Source organism: Myotis davidii, unplaced genomic scaffold (genome assembly GCF_000327345.1).
Source record: "Myotis davidii unplaced genomic scaffold, ASM32734v1 scaffold765, whole genome shotgun sequence".
Lineage (NCBI taxonomy): Eukaryota > Metazoa > Chordata > Mammalia > Chiroptera > Vespertilionidae > Myotis > Myotis davidii.
The window spans coordinates 1,007,088-1,026,220 of NW_006296056.1; the positions used below are offsets into that span (position 1 = coordinate 1,007,088).

Consider the following 19,133-nt stretch of genomic DNA (forward strand, 5'->3'; position numbering starts at 1 on the left):
CTTCTCCCTCTCCCCACCCCGAAAAATGGCAGTGATGAGGAGGGGAAGAGGGGGAAACTGCTACTTCCGATGGTATGGACAAGGGTGGCCACTGCACTGACAATGCCCCTTGAGATTAGAGTACAGATCCTGTACCAGGCTGAGCAAAGTCGGGGAGAAAGGAAAAGACCCATGGGCACATGACTTTCTCCGCTCCCCTATGGGCACACCTTGGTTTAATAATCCCAGACCCAGAGACTCACATCATTTCATTTGTTTTGCAAGTCATTTTCAACCTTTTCTTTTTGTTTACATTGAGGATGAGTGTTCCATGGAAGGTGTCAAAGACATCAGATTAGAATGGGTGGGGATGCTTCTGATAACCATACAATAGTAATGTTGATAACCTGCCTGTCTGCCCAGGGGCTCAGCAAGCCAGTGCAGATGGGATCTCCTAGGTGTACCCAGGCACTTCCTCTGGACCCATGGGAAAAGTAGGCACTCCTCCCTCAGGGTGCTCTACTGGGATGTTGCAGCAATATTTCTGAGCCAGACACCAGAGGAGGGAGGAGGACAATTAATGTTTATTGAGTGCAAACTAGGTACTTTACTTAATCCTCACAATTATCTCATGCCATAAAAAATGATTATCCCATTTTATAGATGAGACAACTCAAGGTCTGAGATAAAATGACTTGTCCAAGATCACATTGCTAATAAGCAATGTACTAAACTTCAGGGAGGGTTGGCTCAAAGCCCTGTATGCTAGGTGCTGTGGGAAATGCAGAGGTAGATATTCCAGGGTTAATACGCCCTTAGCGGAGCTTTCAGTCCTCTGGGGGAGACCAACAGACACAACTAAAATACAGTCCATCATGGAACTCGATAAATGGTAATATACAAGTAAGGGACTCGGTGCTCAGAGGAAGGAACAATACATTCTGACCCTCAGATCCAAGAAGTCTCACAGAACGGATGGCATTGGAAGGGGACCATGAAAGGTGGCTAGAACCCGAACAGGAGAATGGGAGAGGAGAGGGGAGAAGGGAGGGGCATTTAGGAAGAAAGACGAGCCCTGATGAAGGCCTGGGAGTCTAGTCAGGAGGGTGGTGATGACATCACCTCCCTGCTTGTAGCCCCTTGACTTCCAGGACAAGGCTCAGGCCTCTTAACAAGGCTCACCAGGACCTTTAGGAACTGGGCTTCTCCCCAAGCCATGAATTGCCATAGTCATGTCAGTTTCCCAAACTCCCCGCACCCTCTTTCACATCCAGTCATGCTTGCTGGGACTCATTTTCCACTCGACACCCCAGCTCTTTGTCCGGCTCTATCCTCTCCCTCCCTGAGCACTCGACATGGCACCCTCACCACAGGCAGAGCTGGGCTCCTCTCCAGCAGTTTCTTAGAGACCCTCCGTTTTCCATATGATGGTGTTTATCAGACTCCACGGAGCTCCACAGTATGTGTCTGTCTCTCCCATGAGGCCATGAGCTCCGCGAGAGCAGGGACCTTGTTTTGTTTCCCAAAGTGTAACGCAGCAGGGGTGCAGGAGGTCATGAGCAAATAAAGTGGTATGGTTGACTGAGTAAATGAGCCAGCCATGGAAAAAAATGAGAAATGAGGGAAGAAAGGCGCTTGCGGTCCAGACTCTGAGTTAGGGGTGTGAGCAGAGCTTTCAAAGCCAGTTTTCGTTTAGTCTGTTTTTATTGTGTAGACAGTGGGGAGCGTTGGTGCGTTTTGAGGAGGGGAGCAATATGTCCTGTGGATCAGACAGAGAGAGAGAGCGTGGCTGGAGGCAGGGAGCTTTTGTGATGGTCCAGATGGGAAATAAGAAAGCGGACATTCTCCTCACTTAACCCCTTCCCCGGCAGAAACGTGTATACTCGTTTTCACAAAATGTTCTTTTTCAGTCGTCGACGAGTATACTAAGAAAATATGGTTAAAAAATATGGTTTATAGGAAGACGAGTTACAAACTGTTTTCATAACCAGCATAAAAAATACTATATAGAACCAAAATAAAAAAATTAGTCTGAAAAAGAAACGTTTTTAACAAAAAAATTGTTGGGGAAGGGGTTAAAGAAGGCTTTCAGGCCGGCCAGTGTAGTTCAGTGGTTGATCGTTGACCTATGAACCAGGAGATCACGGTTTGATTCTCGGTCAGGGCACATACCCAGGTTTGGGGCTCCATCCCCAGTAGGAAACATGCAGGAGGCAGCCAGTCAATGATTCTCTCTCATCATTGATGTTTCTCTCTCTCTCCCTCTCCCTCTTCCCTCTCCCTCTCCCTTCCTCTCTGAAATCAATACAAATATATTTTTTTTTTTAAAAAAAAGGAGGCGATTAAAAACTGGAACCAGGGAGCACATCCAAGCTAAGGCTAACGTAGCCAAGCATTATCCTTGAGGGTCAGCAGCCTCCCATGATGCCAGAATTGACTGCTGTGCACAAGTCTGGGGAGGGGTGAGAAAGTGCCATGTGCGCAGAGGAACTCTTAAGAAATGCTACATAAATAAGTTGAGGCATTGGCAAGAGCACCACTGGGAAACCGCCTATTATATGACTAAGGCTCTGAGAAATCTCTGCCGATGGCCTGGCAGAACGCTGGTTAGCCGAATCTATCATTGCAAACCTCAGAGTGCTTCTGGGAGCACGTGTGTTATGGGCTGTGGGAAACTCGGATCATAAAAACGTTCGCCCAGCTGCTCAAGTGCCTGGGTGGGCAATTAAAGAGGATTCTTTCAAGAAGATCAAAAGGCTCTGGTGAGGTGATCTCAGGAAGCTTCCTGCCCTCCCTGTGAGGAAGGCAGGAGTTAGGTCTCATTATCCTCATTTTACAGATGAGAACTGTAGGTTCTCTGGTGACTCAGTCCCTCGCCTGAAGTCAAACAGCCAGCAAAGGGTGGGACCCACAATAAGCATCTCAGTCACCCGGATCCCAGGGCACTGTCTCTCCAGAGTTTCCCATTCCGTGGAAGATGGATTGTTCCTGAGAAGTCCGGGTCCACATGGGCTCTGCTAGGGCCTGGGTGGTGCACAGGGCCTGTTCCAACCCCCTAGCACACACATGTGTTCCATGCACGCATAGTGATTGGCATTTCCTCTATGCCCCATCATGAGTTTTGATAGTCTTCTCATGTCAGGATTTTATAAAACCCAGGATTGGCCAACCTACATGTAAACCATCTCAGGGGGCATGCGCGATCTTGGTGGGCATCTTACAGAGCTTCCTCCCAAGTTCATAAAGTTATATCTGGCTTCAAACTCCAGCTCTGCCCTTGCTCTTCCCAGAACCAGGGCAAGTTCCTTAACCCCTCTAGGTCTCATTTCCTGCATATATGAATTGCAGACATTCAGAATACTTCTCCAATTGGGTTGTTGTGAGGAGTCAGTGAGGTTGGGTATATAAAGAACACAGCAGAGGGCCCAGCATGTAGTAATCACTCAATAAATTCCAGCAGTTGTTAATAGCATTGATCATAGGAGTGAGCTGAGTTTGAAAAGTAATTCTCTGTTCTTTATCCATTTGTGGCCTGGCTATTAAGGAATTAAGTCCAAATCTTAGTATTTGACCAACTTTCTCCCTTCTGGGCCAAGGAAGTTCATTTTTACTCATAATAATCTCATCCATGTTTTCTCATCCAATAACCTGCCATGTTTTCAACAAGAGATGATTTATTACTCTTAATGCAAAAGATATTTCTTCCAATACTCTCAGACTCACAGAGAGGAGTCAACTTGTCATGACTCCCAAGTTCTCTCTGGGGCCCTGCCTTGTACTTAGTCTTGCCATTGCTGCCTCATCATCAATGGGCCCGACACCCATCCAGGGGCCTCTTCTCACTGTTTCTGTGGGTCAGGAGTTTGGATGCAGCTTGACTGGGTTACCTGCTCAGGGCATATGTATGCAGACAAGACGAAAACAGACAGGCATCTTCCTGGGGTCAGCGTGGAACACAGTGTGAAACCAGATTGAGATAGTAGCCTCAGCACAGACACCAGCCTTGTCAAGGGTCCCCAGCGCCTGGCCGTAGACATCGGAGCAGAAAGCTAGAGCCCAACAAGAGTAAATACTGCGTGGAACCAGAGGGTCAGAGGTCACATGTCCACATGAGCCGTCCCCTGGGACTTCCAGAAATAACCAAGGTGAGATCCTTGGCAGGGAACCCTAGGCAGGCAGGGGTGGGGAACCTTTCTTCTGCCAATGGCCATTTGGATATTTCTAACATCATTCAAGGGCCATACAAAATTATCATCTTAAAATTAGCCTGCTATATTTGGTCAGACATTTAATTAACCCACCGCTAATGCCTTGGCAGGGCCAAATCCAATGATTTCTGGGTGGGGCCGGACGTTCCCCACCCCTATAGTAGCGTGAGAGGCACAAGGTGAGCATGAGGTAACTATAAATATTTATTGGCAGTTGACAGCATGGAGGGTGTGATGGGAAGGGTGTGATCCTCCCCAAAGGCTGGGGTCTCTGAGGGCTTAGGAGTATGACACATTTTTCTTTCCAATGGTATCAGAAGTCCCTACAGTACAGGGATTCACTTTGTCTCCTGGTGTGATGTACACTAGACACCTGGTGAAGACTGTGGATGGTGAGAAAGACACCGTGGTCTGTCTTAGTGATTTTAATACAAATAAGCTTGTCCTTCGCCCTCTTGACTGTGTCCTTTGCCTGGAAGCTGCTTTTTTTGCAAGGTCTGCTGAGGAGAGAATCCACAGTGCAAACATCTGCCACATCACACCACAGCCAGGGCCCACATCAAACTGCTAGAAAGTACCCCTCGAAGCCCTCCCAGGCTGAACCCACTCCCCAAGTTCTGGGTGAGCAATCAACCCAGAAAATGTGGGAGAGGGGAAAGCATCCAGGCATGCATGGACCACTTCCAAAATATTCAATGACACCATTTAAACCACTAGGTGGTGGCTTAGTTCATTATATGGCAATTGATGACTAATACACCCTCTACCTATGGTGTGTGCCCCCATTCCAGAAAACACCACCCTTAAAGAATAGCATTAAGGCACCATTCCATGGGGAGGGGTGATGGTGAAAAGTACAAGAACACCCTGGGGAGGGAAACTAGAGGGGAAATCAAAAGCCTTAGGTTCTGCTTCCAACTCTATCAAGACCCAGCAGCTGTGGGAGCTGGGTGAGATCATTTCCTCTTCTGTGAAGTGGAATTAATGATAAATGCCATTCTTACATCACACTGTTATTATGAGACTCAAATTACAGAACCCGAGTGAAAGCTTTGTAATATGTGAGGTTATGACCAAGTAAGGGTTATAGTCATCAGCATTATCATCATCATCATCATCATCATCATCTTTATTGCTGCCTGTTACAAGGTAAAACCAACAAGAGTGTGAATGTATCAGTCAAAGTCCAACCAGGTAAATGGACACCACTCTAAGTCCGTGATTTTCTGCAAGAATTTTTAAAACATGCGATACCTGACTATTTAGTCAGCAGCATGGACTTCTTTTTCCTTAAGTTGTCAAATAAAAAAATGTCAGCAGCCAATACAATAATAGCCACCTGGTGTGAGTGAATGAAAATTATATCTATTTTTTGTAAGATCAGAAAAATACATGTACTTTGGCATGCCACAGAATTTCAGTAGTTTATGAGTGCCGTGAGATGAAAAAGGTTGAAAACCTCTGCTCTGTGTATTTGAAATGGGGAAGTCAGCATGGGGAATGGGTAGCACAGGTGATGGAAAGGCTAGAAAGACAAAAAGAAAATAATGAGGCAACGCAGAGCTTAATGATAGCAGGAAGCCACTGCCACCCTTCGCTGCAGGGACAAAGGCAGGAGGCAGGACATGGGAACCCAAGGCCTGGGGTCACCCTTTGAGAAGAAGGATCCAGAGCCAAGGAAGAGATGCGACCTGCGCCGGACACAGGCCGAGGGGAGGAGAACAGCATGGCTTCCCCTTTCCTGGCACCCTTCGATCGTGGTCCAGTGCCCCCCTCGGCTGGGCCCAGGCAGAAGTTAGTCGATGTGGAAGTGATGAGTGGATCTGAAGCCAGCAGGCCCTGGGCCACAGAAGCACTCTGTTTAGCAATAATAACCTAGAAATGAAAGTAACATGACAAAGAGACTCGAAGGTCCAGAGCCAGGCTCCAGCAGCGCATGGGAGCTCATCTGGTCCCACCCCGCATTCTTCATGCGAGGCTCCAGCGAGGAAAACCATGGGATGTGCCCAGGTTCGTGACCCAGCTGGCCAGGGGGCCTGGGACCCAGGCATCTGAACTCAGCGCGGAGCTCTTTTCACGGCATTAACTTACACGGACTAGCAGAGGCCCTTCGGCTTCAGAGGGATGCATCCCAATGGTTGGATTCTGAAAAAGGCGTTTGGACCTTAGAACTCCTTTTCCCCGAGAAACGAGGTCATCTTGGCCGATGATGGTGCCAGACTGGCTATCGAATGCCTAGTTAGCCCACCGCATGGCAAAGGAAGGAACCTTCAGACTCTGAATGAAAGAAATCAAGAGGCTCCAGGGCCGGCAGAAGAGAATTTCCCCCTCCCTCCCTCTGCCACACGGGCTGGCGTTTCTCCTGGCTCTGCCATGACGGGGGTGTGGTTGGGGGACTCCTTGCCTTCCATCTGGTGAGAAGATCCTCCTCCATCACCATGTTCCTTCCTTTGGTCGCAGGGCCAGCAGCAAACAGACCAAGGCCTTCTGGAGGGCGGTTCTCTTTTCCTTTTTGTCCTTTATAACTTTGCACCCTCGACACCCATCCCAGTCCTGTGATTGTCACCCAGGACCACAGCCTCCCTGGAGGGGTCTGACGCAGCATCTTTGGGGTGGGCGATGGGGGAAAGTAGGGACATGATTTTATATTTAGAAAGAAAAAAATCCTGTTGTTTTCATGCTGTAAGTAAAGTTAAAATTTGTGTCCACATTCAAAGTGCTCTTAGAGGTGAGGAGAGTTAGGGAGAGATAGGGGTGCTGATGTCTGTGAGATGAAAACTCCTTTGTAGGGGAGTGGGAGGGTGGGGGGAGCTGTTGTAGATTCATGTCCTCCTGGTTTGGGCAGAGAATTCCTCAAATGGCTGCACGGTGGCCCACAGTAAGTCTTCTTCTTTTACACTTGTCACCTGCAGTTGCTGAGCTCCAGTTTCAGGAAGCAAACGCCCCCGAGAGAGAAACTACCCATCCCTCCAAAAATGAGAACCAGGGCAAAATTCCTGGGAACTTGAAAGGTCACTTGGTAGCTGATGCAGAAATGGAAACTGAAATGGATTTTGTGCTCTGCAGGGCCACGCTGTTTCCTCTCACTGCGGCTCCGGGTCCCAGTTGAGGAGAACAGGAAATCACAGTCTGTGCGGCTTTGGTGGCAGTCACACTCTTGTCCTTTGCGGGAAGTTTCCCACCCTGCAGAAGTGGAAGACACTGTTCCTCATCCCTCATCCCTTGCCCCACCCCATGTTCTCATCCCACTGAGCCAGGGCCACCATCTACGGCCATCAGCACACTGCCCCCCACGCAGGAGGGTCCGTTTCCATCCGCTGCAGTGTGAGTGGTGCCCCCTGGAGCTGGGCAGCGTTTCTGTTAGAACACACCTTGCCGATTGCTTTGTATTAAGGCCGATACCTACAAGGCCAAGTGCTCCCAACTGAGTTAGGATCACCTTTGTGTCCCTGGCAGCTAGCATGGTGCCTGCTACATAGAACCTCAACATAAACTCCTAGGGATTTTAGAAGTGATGAATTGGAGAAGAGGGCCAGCACCGCTCTTAGAAGATAAGTAATTCTTTGAAAGAGGAGCAAAACTCTCATTAGGGCCTGGGTACTTCTGAACTAGTCTCAGATACTTTAAAGAGTAAATAGTGGTTAATGTCTCTGGTGCTGGGGTCAGAAGGACCTGGATTTGAATTCCAGCTCCACAGTGGACTGAGCCAGGCTGGGCATGCTCCCACACTAAGCCTTAGTTCTGTATCCGTGAGGCTCAGCGGAGACGATGCCTTAGGGGACAGTCAGTACATCCCAGTTGCAGTTATGAAGTATGTTGTTATGGCAATTAGGCAGTAATCCTAAAAGGCATATTTCAGCTGTCAATATTCATATCCCACAAGAAGGAATACACCCAACACATAGGAAGTGCTCAATTGATGTTTATTGAATGAGAGAGTATTGAACTGAGTCAGAAGAGAGAGTTTCAAATCTGCCGCCACTGATGTTGTGACTTCCTGGTCTCAGCTCGCTCCTGTTAAAGACGAAAGGTCATTAGATGACACCTCAGGTCCTTCCTTTCTGCAGGATCCATCCCCTCCAGCAGAGACCAGGGGACCAATTCAGAAGCATTTTTGCAGTGTTCCCTCGGGTCCTGCAGGTGGCGCTGCTGAGTTGAGAAGTAAACCTGTTTTTCAGCAACCTGGTTCCCAGCTGCCAAGTCTGTATTAACTGCAGACAGGAATTAGGGAAATCACTTACTTGTTGCCGCCAAAAATGCCCGGGGCCGTAAACGACTCATTCCATTTCCTTTCTTGCCTACTTGGCCTCTCCAGGTGCCATGAAAGCGCCATGGGTGTGGAGAGGCAGCTGGCCCTGGATCCCAAGTCCAGTTCCACCACTTCTGGCTGTGACCTTGGGCAAAGGCATGTGTCCTCTTGGGGCCTCTGCTGTAGTCTGCACAATGAGGAAAATAACAGTGGCATGTGAGTGTGTGGGCTACACGGAGCACTGAGAAAATTAATCAAATAACGTTCACTATTGACAAGCACAGTACCTGGCAGAGTAGGTGTTTAAAAACTGTTGGCTCCCTTCCCTTCCCCTTCTCTCTCATCCACTAGACCCGTGGTCAGCAAACCACGGCTTGTGAGCCACATGCGGCTCTTTGGCCCCTTCAGTGTGGCTCTTCCACAAAATACCACGTGCGGGCGCACACGTACAGTGCGATTGAAACTTAGTGGCCCATGCGCAGAAGTCGGTATTTTGTGGAAGAGCCACACTGAAGGGGCCAAAGAGCCGCATGTGGCTCGTGAGCTGTGGTTTTCCGACAACTGCACTAGACCATGGCTTGTGCTTGAGAAGAAATGAACAGAATGGTGATAGAGTGATGAGGAGGTGGTCCTGCGAGGGGGCTCTCTGAAGAGAGGCCGTGTCATCTGAGGCAGGACGATGAGAAGGATAGGTGGGCCCCAAGCCAGAGGGCCAGCAAGTGCAAGGCCACAACTCGTCTCATCCAGCCCCTCCCCCTCCCTGTCCCTTACCAAAGGACCCACAACCCAGTGGCTCTGTCCTCTGAGCCCACGTCCACCTTGTTCACACCTGTACGGCAGGTGTCGTCTGCCCGTGTCGTGCATTATCTGTTCCCGGTCATGCCTGTCGGGGGACCAGATGAGCATTTTTCATCTCTGTCCCCCCAGAACCTGGGAACCAATGCCTTAAGGAACAGATGAGCCGATGAAAGTGCCACATTGGCGTTTGTGTAGTCTGTATGAGCCATCTTTATTTGTAGGCATCCTGACCATTAGTTGCCACCCATCTTTGTATAGATAGCTACTACTTGGTACATAGTGGGTGCTCAATAAGTGCTTGTTCTGTTGAAATGGAATTGCATTTTCACTGATGGAGCACCTGCTCTGTGCCAGGGGATGAAAGGAGCACTTTTGCAGTGGCATGTCCCTATCCCGTGGCCAAGTGCTCCCTGTGTTGTCTTTCACTTCATCCTCGCAAAAGCCCTGTGACGTAGGCGCTAGCTCCATTTCACAGATGGTGAAGCCGAGGCTCGGGAGGGAACCTTAACATGAGGAGGAGGCAGAGCCAGCCTGAAAGTCAGGCGTCTGGCACTAATGCCCTGGCCATTCACCGCTTTGTCACAAACACACGTGTGCGTGTACGAATAACTCAGGCGTGTTCCGTGTGCGAGAGCTGAGGAATGGGCGGCAGCTGGGCAAGATTTCTCAGGGGAGCATCGGTATGAACTGGACAGTGAAGGACGAGGGGTTTTCCAGATAGGACCTCAGCGGCAGTGGGGAAGGTGCAGGAGAGCGGGGGGAGGAACAGCAGAGGGAACGGAAGAGGTCAGCAGCCTACACTGACGACACCCACAGCAGATGGCACCGGGCCTGGGCACAGAACCACCTGGGAGACAGGCTGCTGCTCCCCTCTGGAAGGTCAAGGGTTGGGTCCAGAGCAGGCCAGCTCAGGGAAGGATACACCAGACAGGAGACTTTAGAAAACCTTTCTGTGTGTTTTTTTAATTAAATCTTTATTGTTGAAAGTATTATTTATGTCCCGTCCCTGCCCCCCATTGACTCCTTCTAGCCAGACCCCAACCCTGCCCCTGGCCACAGGCCTTCACCACCCTATCGCCTGTGTCCATGGGTTATGCCTATATGCATACAAGGTCTTTGGTTGATCATTTCCCACCCACCCATCCTCCCCACCTTCCCTCTGAGATTCCACACTCTGTTCTATGCTTCTGTGTCCCTGGATCTATTTTGTTCATCAGTTTATTGTGTTACTTAGACTCCACATCTGAGTGAGATCATGTGACACTTGTCTTTCTCTGACTTATTTGACTAGGCATGTTATTCTCCAGGTCCCTCTATGCTGTCTCAAAGGGTAAGAGATTCTTCTTTTTTACTGCTGCATAGTATTCCATGGTGTAAATGTACCACAGCTTTTTCATCCACTCATCTGCTAATGGGCATTGGGGTTGTTTTCAGATCTTAGCTACTGTAGATTGTGCTGCTATGAACATAGGGGTGCATACATTTTTTCTGATTGGTGTTTCGGGTTTCTTAGGATATATTCCTAGAAGTGGGATCACTGGGTCAAATGGCAGTTCCATATTTAATTTTTTGAGGAAACTCCGTACTATTTTCCCTAATGGCTGTACCAATCTGCATTCCCACCAGCAGTGTACTAGGTTCCCTTTTCTCCACATCTTCACCAGCACTTGTCGTGTGTTGGTTTGTTGATGGTATCCATAGAAAATGTTTTTTTAGAGACAAGTTTAACAAATAAGAACTTTTAACCTTTTTAGTAGCAGATCTGTGTGACTTGCCTGCTGTTAGGCTAGGCAATCGAAGCACACACACACCCCAAACACTTACTCAGCATTCACTACACACCTGCTATATGCCAGGCACTTACCCTGGACACGAATCCATGCCGCTCCTGTCCTGCTAGGAGAAGCAGTGGAACAGTGGAGGCTTAAACCTCCCCGGGTTTCAGCCTCTACTCTGGTACTCACCAGACAGATAACTTTGAGCTAATGATTTCCCCCATCTGTGCCTCAGTTTCCTCAACTGTTAAATGGAAATACTGACAATATATATTATGTGTGACCATTGTATTAAATACCTCATTCGTGTAAAGGGCTTACACAGTCTGGCTGATGGTGAACACTCAGTAAAGGCTGGCTGTGATACATGTGCGCTACCCTTGAGCATGTGTTCTTTATTGGACACCTATTAAGGGCAGACATTGGGCTGGATGCAGAAGGCTTAGAGATGAGTAGGACCATCCCCCTGCACTGTAGTAAGAATGAGGCTTACAAAGGAAGTGGTTATAGCAGAGGAAAATAAATGCCATAATAATAATAATCCTCCTATATAATAAAAGCCTAATATGCAAATTGTTCGACCACTCACTATGACATGTGCTGACCACCTGGGGGCACCATGGAACATGGCGGGTGTCAGCAATGGGCGCTGGCAGCAGTGGAGGTGCTGCCGGCCCCCTGATGAGAGCGGGACCGCAGAGGGATGGTGGAGCAGGTGAGCAGGTGGTGCCAGGCCAAGGCTGGGGCAAGCGGGGCCAGATCACCCCGCAGATGATGACCAGTGTGACGGCAGGAGCGGGCCACTGCCTGGCTCCCAGGCACTGAGGGAGCTGGAGGGGGCAGGGGTGGCCCTGACCGATAGCCCTGCAGGCAGAATGGTGGAGCAGGTAAGGGGGCAGCGCCAAGCCACGGCAGGGTGCCAGTCGGGGCTGCGGGGCTGTGAGCCTGGGGACCGAGCCCCACAGGCCACCCCGAGGGATCCTACCTGTGCATGAATTTGTGCACCGGGCCTCTAATAGTAATAATAAAGAAGTAACACTTGTGGTATGATTCGCAGATGCCAGGCACTGTATAAAGCTGGGATTTATCCTGTCCTCCTCACAAAGCTTTAGGGGGACATCCTTGTCTGTAATTCTACCTGAGGAAACACAGTATCCCAGGTAGGGGTGTAGTCGGTGTCTGAATTCAGAGTGGAGGATGCACAGAGCCATGGGGGCACTAGGGAGGAGCAAGCTCACCCGCCAATGGGGGGCGGGGGAGGCCACACAGAGGAGACAGCATTTCAGCTGTGCCTTAAAGGATGCTGGGAGAGAAGGTACCCAGGCAGGGCAGACCCTGGAGGAGAGAACGGTGCAGAGAACAGCGAAAAGTTGTTGCGCCAGGAGCCGCTGGGAGCTGTATGGGGAAGAGGCTTGGGTGCTGAGCGGTGGAGTTTGGGCTCATCCTGGAGAAGACGGGCTCACTGCAGGCTTCTAAGCAGGGGGATGCTGAGTGAAAGGAAAAGGCCCCCCTCACTCCTCTCCACCCTCTCGCAGCCCCCGGGAATCTGGGCCAAGGCAGGATCATCAGGCTTCTAATGAATGCGCCCCGTCAGGAGCCTGTCCAGCCTCCATATGGTGCGTAAATAATTTACAGTGACGGAGCGTGTTTATGTGGGCTGGCCGCCAGCCGCCTGGCTTCTTCAGCCTCAGCGCTTCCTCTCGCTCCACCGGCCAGCGCGGTCCCGAGGCCCCACAGGAAGGAGCCAGGCCCAGGAGTACCCACACTCCCTCCAGCACACTGTCCCCGGGGAGGCAGGGATTTCACAGTCCAGGAGGCCGCAGGGCCCTCAGGCCCGGTTCCCAGGGAAGTCACGTCCACTTCCAACCCTGGGAAGGCCTGCGGGGCCTTTCCTGTTCTCAGCACTTTTTTCAGAAACGAGCCAGAAGGTTTTATGTGGCCGAGGGGACGGGGCGAGGGCTGGGCCCAGACGCAGCAGCGAGCCGGGTGGTGAAGGCCCAGCTGGGCCAGGACCCGGCTGCCTCCTCCGTTTTCCTGCCCACAGGTCAAGGTCCCCCTGGAAATCTCCTCAGGCATAGGTACCATCTCCCCCTCCAAGGCGGAAATTAAATCAGTCCACCAAATGCAGGCTTTAATAAGTACAACAGTAGGTGTGATTTATAATAAGAAATATCTACTTGGTCTTCATCCCCAGCCCTGGCACAGAGCTCCTAACACCCTTGGAATTTCCTTGAGTGATGAGAGCAATAAGGTGTCTTTTGTTCAATTAATGAGGTAACTTTTGGAAAACCCCTTAGTCACCTGAAGAAGGGGGCTGGTTGCCAGGGGAACCAATAGTGTGATGAGAAGACTCTAACTTCTCTCTCCACTCTCTCAGACCTCAGGGAGGAGAACGGGGCCAGAGGTTGAATCAGTTGCCAATGGCCAATGAGTTAATCACGCCTGTGTGCTGAGGCTTCCATACCCCGCCCCCCTCCCCAAAAAAGGGGAGAACTAAGGGGTTGGTGAACCAGGCCCCAAACTCTATGGGTTCCAAAGTTCCTGTGTTTGGGCCTCACCCTATGTATCTTCAATGGGCTGTTGATTCATGTCCTTTAATATCCTTCATAATTGGTAATCTGGTGAGTACACTGGTTTCCTGAGTTCTGGGAGGTGCTCTGGCAAATTAATTAAACCGGAGGAGGGGATCCTAGGAACCTCTGACCTGTAGTCAGATCATCAGATGACAACTTGCACTTCAGTTGGCTTCTGGAGTCAGGCAGTGGTGGGATGGAGCCCTCAGCCTGCGTGACCTGATGCTGTCCCCAGTGGGTCATGTCAGAATTTAGTTCAATTGTGGGGCACTCAGATGGTGCCTGGAATATTGCTGTATGGTGTTGAGGGGAAAACACACATTAGAACTGGAGTCAGAATCTCAGTGGTCAAGCCGAAATAATCCCCAATTTAAAATCGTCCTGTGATCTGTACTGAACTTGCATTCAGCTCCGTTGGGACACCAAGGTCTGTCAGATGCAAATTTGTCCCTAAACCATGTTGGTTAGATGCTGTTTGTTCATAGTGGGAATGGAAGCTCAGGAAAAGTTCAGGATGAGCAGAAAAAAAGAGTTGGGCTCAAATCTAGGCACACAATGGGGTCACAAAAATTTACCTAGATATTTGGATTTCATGAACCTCTTGGAATTCATCAACTGTGAATTCTCTTGTTCAATATACTAATGTATAATACTGAGCAAGAGGAAATGCTTAGCATCAACCTAATGATAAACACACACCTGCACACAGACCATTCTCATTATTCGTGGTAGCCGTGTTCTACAAAGCTGCCGTGAACGCTAACTCAGTGGGCGCTGCCCTGTTGCTCCTAGGGGACCCTAGCAGGCTGGGTTCCTGTGCGCCTCTGTGGTGAACCTACAAACAAAAGGCCTTTTGGAACGAGAGGCAACAGGCATTCACTGGAGATGGACAAGAATAACGATTCAGAAATCACTAATTCCGGAAGAAGCCCAAGGCAAAGGGCGTTTATGAGAAGAACAATTCCATTAATGGGAGGAAGGCGTTTTCCATCGGAGGGTATAACATAACCTAGTGGTGCTAATGCTAAAGGATGATGTTAATTTTCAGGCCGGTAGTCCTAACATCTGCTTTCTTACTATCCTTGCAAACAGTTCTTTGGGGCACAAGGTTTCCTTGAGCCCAGTCCAAAGGTTATTTTGCCCTGTTTTAATGTCCCAGGGTTTGAGGTATAAGTCATGCAAGGCAGGTCCTCTGGGCTGGCAGTTCTGACTCCATTTTGAAGTGGCTCCGTTTATTCATTTTTTAATTTATTTTTTTTTACATTTTCATCAACTGGTCAATACGTAACCTTGTTATATGGTGTTTCTGTTTAAAAATACCTTATTATATATATGTAGTTGATTGGTTACCATGAACTCACAGCTAACAGCACTGTAACTCATGCTGCTACGAAGCTGTGCTCACACACCTATTTTTTTCCAGAAGGCACATCTCAGGATCACTGGGCAGCACCGAGAAATTCTGCTTGGAGATCATTTTAAACAACAAAATTACCTCCACAAAAATGCTCAAAACAAGGCACGCATAGACCACAAAGAGGATGCTTGTCACAGTGGAGGAGCTGACACGAGGACGGACGGAGCATCGCTGGAAACTTATTGGGTGAGTCAAGATTTCTCATGCTCTGCACACACCCCTGGATGACTGAGAAAGGGCCACGAGTATGGATTTGGGGTTTCAAATAGGCAAATTCACGAATATGGGATCCACAAATAATAAGGATCAACTGTGTGTGTACATATGTATATATGGTACGTACATACAGTATTTATAGGCATATATACTTGAATGTGGCCCCAGGAAGGCTGGCCCACCGGAGCTCCCTTCCCTCGTGCCCCAGGCCCTCCAGGGAGTGCATACAGCTCACCCAGTGAGCACGTGGCCAAAGCTTTCTCTGGGGACCATTCACTTCCTCCTGGTTAGGGACAAGGAGAGCCCTACCTGATGCCCACAGGCAGCCGCCCGCGCCCACCTCAGCACGCCCCTTCTGTCCTGTGTGTGCGAATTAGACTCCTCATCTTGTCTGTGCCCTCACCTCGACTCCTGGACCCGGAAGGCAGAAACCATGCCGTGTTTGCTTTTGGCATAGCTCTCAATGCCCCGAGGACCAGGAGCTGCTGAGTTTTTTGAATCATTGAACAGCAGAAACGGGGGACGGTGGGGGGGCATTCAAAATCACCCAGCCCCAGGAGACTCAAAGTGCGGTCAGGGACCAATCAGCAGCCTCACCTGGGACTTGTTACCATGCAGATTCCCGGCCCCTCCCCAGGACTTCTGAACGAGTGGGCCCAGCAATCTGTACTGTAACGGTTTTCCAGACTGTATGCCTACGAAATGTTAGAAGCTCTGAGTCTATTCCACTCCCTCCTAACGTTTAGGGATGGAAAGTGGAGACTTGGTGAAGGGACCTGTTTCCCAAAAGCCACACATGCGGCAAAGGGCAGAGGGAAAGACAGAAGCCATCTCCTCACTCTTGAATCTGGGCTCCCCTGAGCCGCCCACAGTGGCCAGCCCTTCCCAGGACTAGCTCCCCCAGGAGACAAGCATGGTTCTCATCCGTGGGGCTTCTCTTCCTCCTCCTTCCCACTCCTTTCTCCCTCTTCTTGTTTTTCTCCTCCTTCCCTACTGCAACTCCCCCCTCCCACCTACCCCCACCCCCAATTAGGCTCTCTGGTTAAGGTTATTCCTTTGCCTGGCAAATGGGAATAATCTTGGCGCCCCCGCCCCCCCCACACACACACACACATCTTAGGTCAATTCAAAGAACATGTTACCCACCTGCAAGGTGGTACCCAGGCACCCCCAGAGCTAAATCTGCCTCCTGCACCTCCTGGTGTCCCTAGGGATGTGTTTAGGATGGTTTGACTGGGAAAACTTAGGGAAAAGGACTTGGAAAATGAAAACAGTTCACCCAGAGGGCAGGAGTTATCTTCAGAGTCTTCCTCCATCCAAGTGTCATCCCTACTCCCACCGCCAGCCCTCAGTGCCCGCCACCCCCTCCTTCAGCTGTGACAACAGGGTTTGTTTTTCTCTGCAGTGGGCTCGGGGTTATGCATACAGGCAACTAGGTGAACGTTCTGTGAGGTCGTTAGGGTTTCTCAGAATGAGTCATTTTTTCAAAAATAACAAAACCTCTCGACATCACTTGATTTCAGCATGCTGGCCAGGCTCTTGTAACCTCTTTTGCAATTGCATTCCTTCTTTCTCAGGCCTGAGGACACACCCCTCCTCCCAGCGGGGCCCTGCTGAGAGACAGAGAAGCCCAGCCCAGGATCGGCAGGGCCTGGTCCAGAAAATATGTAGGTTTCAGATGATGGGAGGGAAATGCCTGGAGGCTCTGGAGGGCAGCGGGTGAGAGGCCACAAGGTCAGAGAGGCTGCCCTGGCTGCTGGCCCTGGTTCCTCGCTGGACTCTGACAACCGCCCTGGCGCTGCCTTCTTTGTCCTCACTGGGCCTGGCTAAGGCCCTAAGAACAATCACCAGCGTCTGCTCCTCGCAGTTTTACAGAGCACAGTTCACTCCCGCACCGCGTGCACAGATGAGAACAGCGGAGACAGAAGTTGAATGTCTTGCCCAGGTCCTTGCAGTTGAGGATGATGAGAGTCTGCTTACTGAGCCAGGCACTTCACCGCTCATCAATCCCCACAGGTGGGTTAGCATCCTCCCCATTTTCTAGATGGAGAAACAGGCTCTGAGAGGTTCAGAAACCTGCCCAAGGTCCCAAGGTGAGTGGCAGAGCTGGAATTGACACCCAGGGGTGCCTGCCCTCAGAGCCTGTGTCTTTTCCAAAGCATCACATGCAAATACTGCTCTCACACGCCCTTTGCACATGACTCCACCGGCACTGAGCATCATGCATGTGAATTGGCAGTTTCCACACCTCTGCCCCGTGAGTGCCTTAAGGCAAGGAGAGGGGTTTACCTCTGTTCCCTCAGCACACAGCTCACGGGTACCATCCACACACAAGCAGCCATCGCTGGATGAAGGCCCTCAGACTGTGGATTGGACGTGTCCGCTGTATACATAGCCATGCCCAGGCTGGACCCTCAGGGCGCCGCAGAACTCAACAGGACTCCTTGGCTTCCTGGCCTCAGTGCGGACAGCTGCCTCCCTGGGCCCCAGCTTTCTCCTTTGTGCAGATGTGTAATAGGGCAGGAGACACGGAAGACCCTCACGCATGATGGTTCTGAAATTGTGTTTTCTCAAGGGGTCAGGGCCGAACGCATTTGTTGTTTGAATATTTATCTGCCAAAGGGTGGAGAAAAACTCATTAACAGTTTGTAACATTGGCCCAATAGTATTCTTTGCATTTATTTTTAATCTTTTATTATAGTTGGCATACAATATTAGATTAGTTGCATATGTGCAACATAGTGATTTGACATTTATATGTTCTCCAAGGTAGTCACCCTGGTAAGTCTAATCATCTGTCACCGTGCAAAGTTATTGCTCTATTATTGACTGTATTTCCCGTCACTTTTCTCACACATCCCCCTACTCCCTCCCCTCTGGCAACTATCAATTTGTTCTTTCCTTTTGAGTCTGTGTTGGTTTGTTTTTGTTCTTTGTTGTGATTTTTGTAAACTCTACATATAAGTGAAATGATGCAGTATTTGCCTTTTTCTGTCTGACTCATTTCATTTAGCATCATACCCTCTCGGTCCATGTATGTTGTCATAATAGCAGGATTTTATTCTTTTTTATGGCTGAGTAATATTCCATTGTTACTTCCTTATCCATTCATCTATTGCTGGACACCTAGGTTGCTCCCATGTCTTGGCTACTGTAAATAATGTTACAGTGAACATAAGGGTGCACCTATCCTTTTAAATTCGGGTTTTCATTTTCTTTGGAGAAACACCCAGAAATGGCATTTACTTTGGTTTCTGTAAGATCCTTGCACAAAAGAGGCAGTGGAACCTCAGAAGCCTTAATTCTATGTGACTCAAATCCTTTGTGAATGAAATAGGTACATGTGCCCCTAGTAGCACTATTGCTCCTTGCTTCTGCTCTAGGCCTCCTGCTGGATGTCACTTTCCTGCCACCCCCATCCTCTCCTATCACCTCACCCCCAGGCTGGGCTGGTTGACCCTCCAGAGGCGTGGCTTAACTCGGGGCATGCATTGCTTTCCCACTGAAACGCCTGCTTCTTTGTCTCTCTTCCAGGAGACTCTGCACCCGGTTTGTTTATCTGTTTCCTACTATACTCTGTGCCCCGTGGCTCTTTGTATCTCTAGCACCTAGCCAGAGTGTGGCCTGGAGCTGCCACTCAAAAAATGTTTGATGATTGCACAACTCCACCATTCCCTTCCTCCTGCAGAATCCTCTGCACAATCGCCCTGAGAGCTAAGTAGTTTTCTCTTTCTGCCCATTTTGAAGACACTGAGACTCGGAATACTGACTGGCTCAGCCAACGCCAGGAAGGGGCAGTGGCTGCACTCAAATTGCAAAATCACAGTTAAGAAAATTTGGGGAGGGGTGGTCTTGAAGGGCACCTAAAACAGAGCTCTTCAAACCTGTTTGTAGCAAAGGAATCTTTGTTTTATTCTT

General features: G+C 49.7%; 1 long non-coding RNA gene across 2 annotated transcripts in view; it reads right to left on the minus strand.

Moving 5' to 3' along the window:
- Positions 1–8,089: 8,089 nt before the first annotated feature.
- The window catches only part of LOC107184266, a 14,973-nt gene continuing 3,929 nt past the window's right edge, over positions 8,090–19,133 (minus strand). For both annotated transcript variants that reach the window (XR_001515092.1, XR_001515091.1), the window contains exons 2-3: positions 8,429–8,623; positions 8,090–8,201 (exon numbers count right to left, since the gene is read on the minus strand). This is a non-coding gene — a long non-coding RNA (uncharacterized LOC107184266). The remainder of the gene's footprint in view (positions 8,202–8,428; positions 8,624–19,133) is intronic.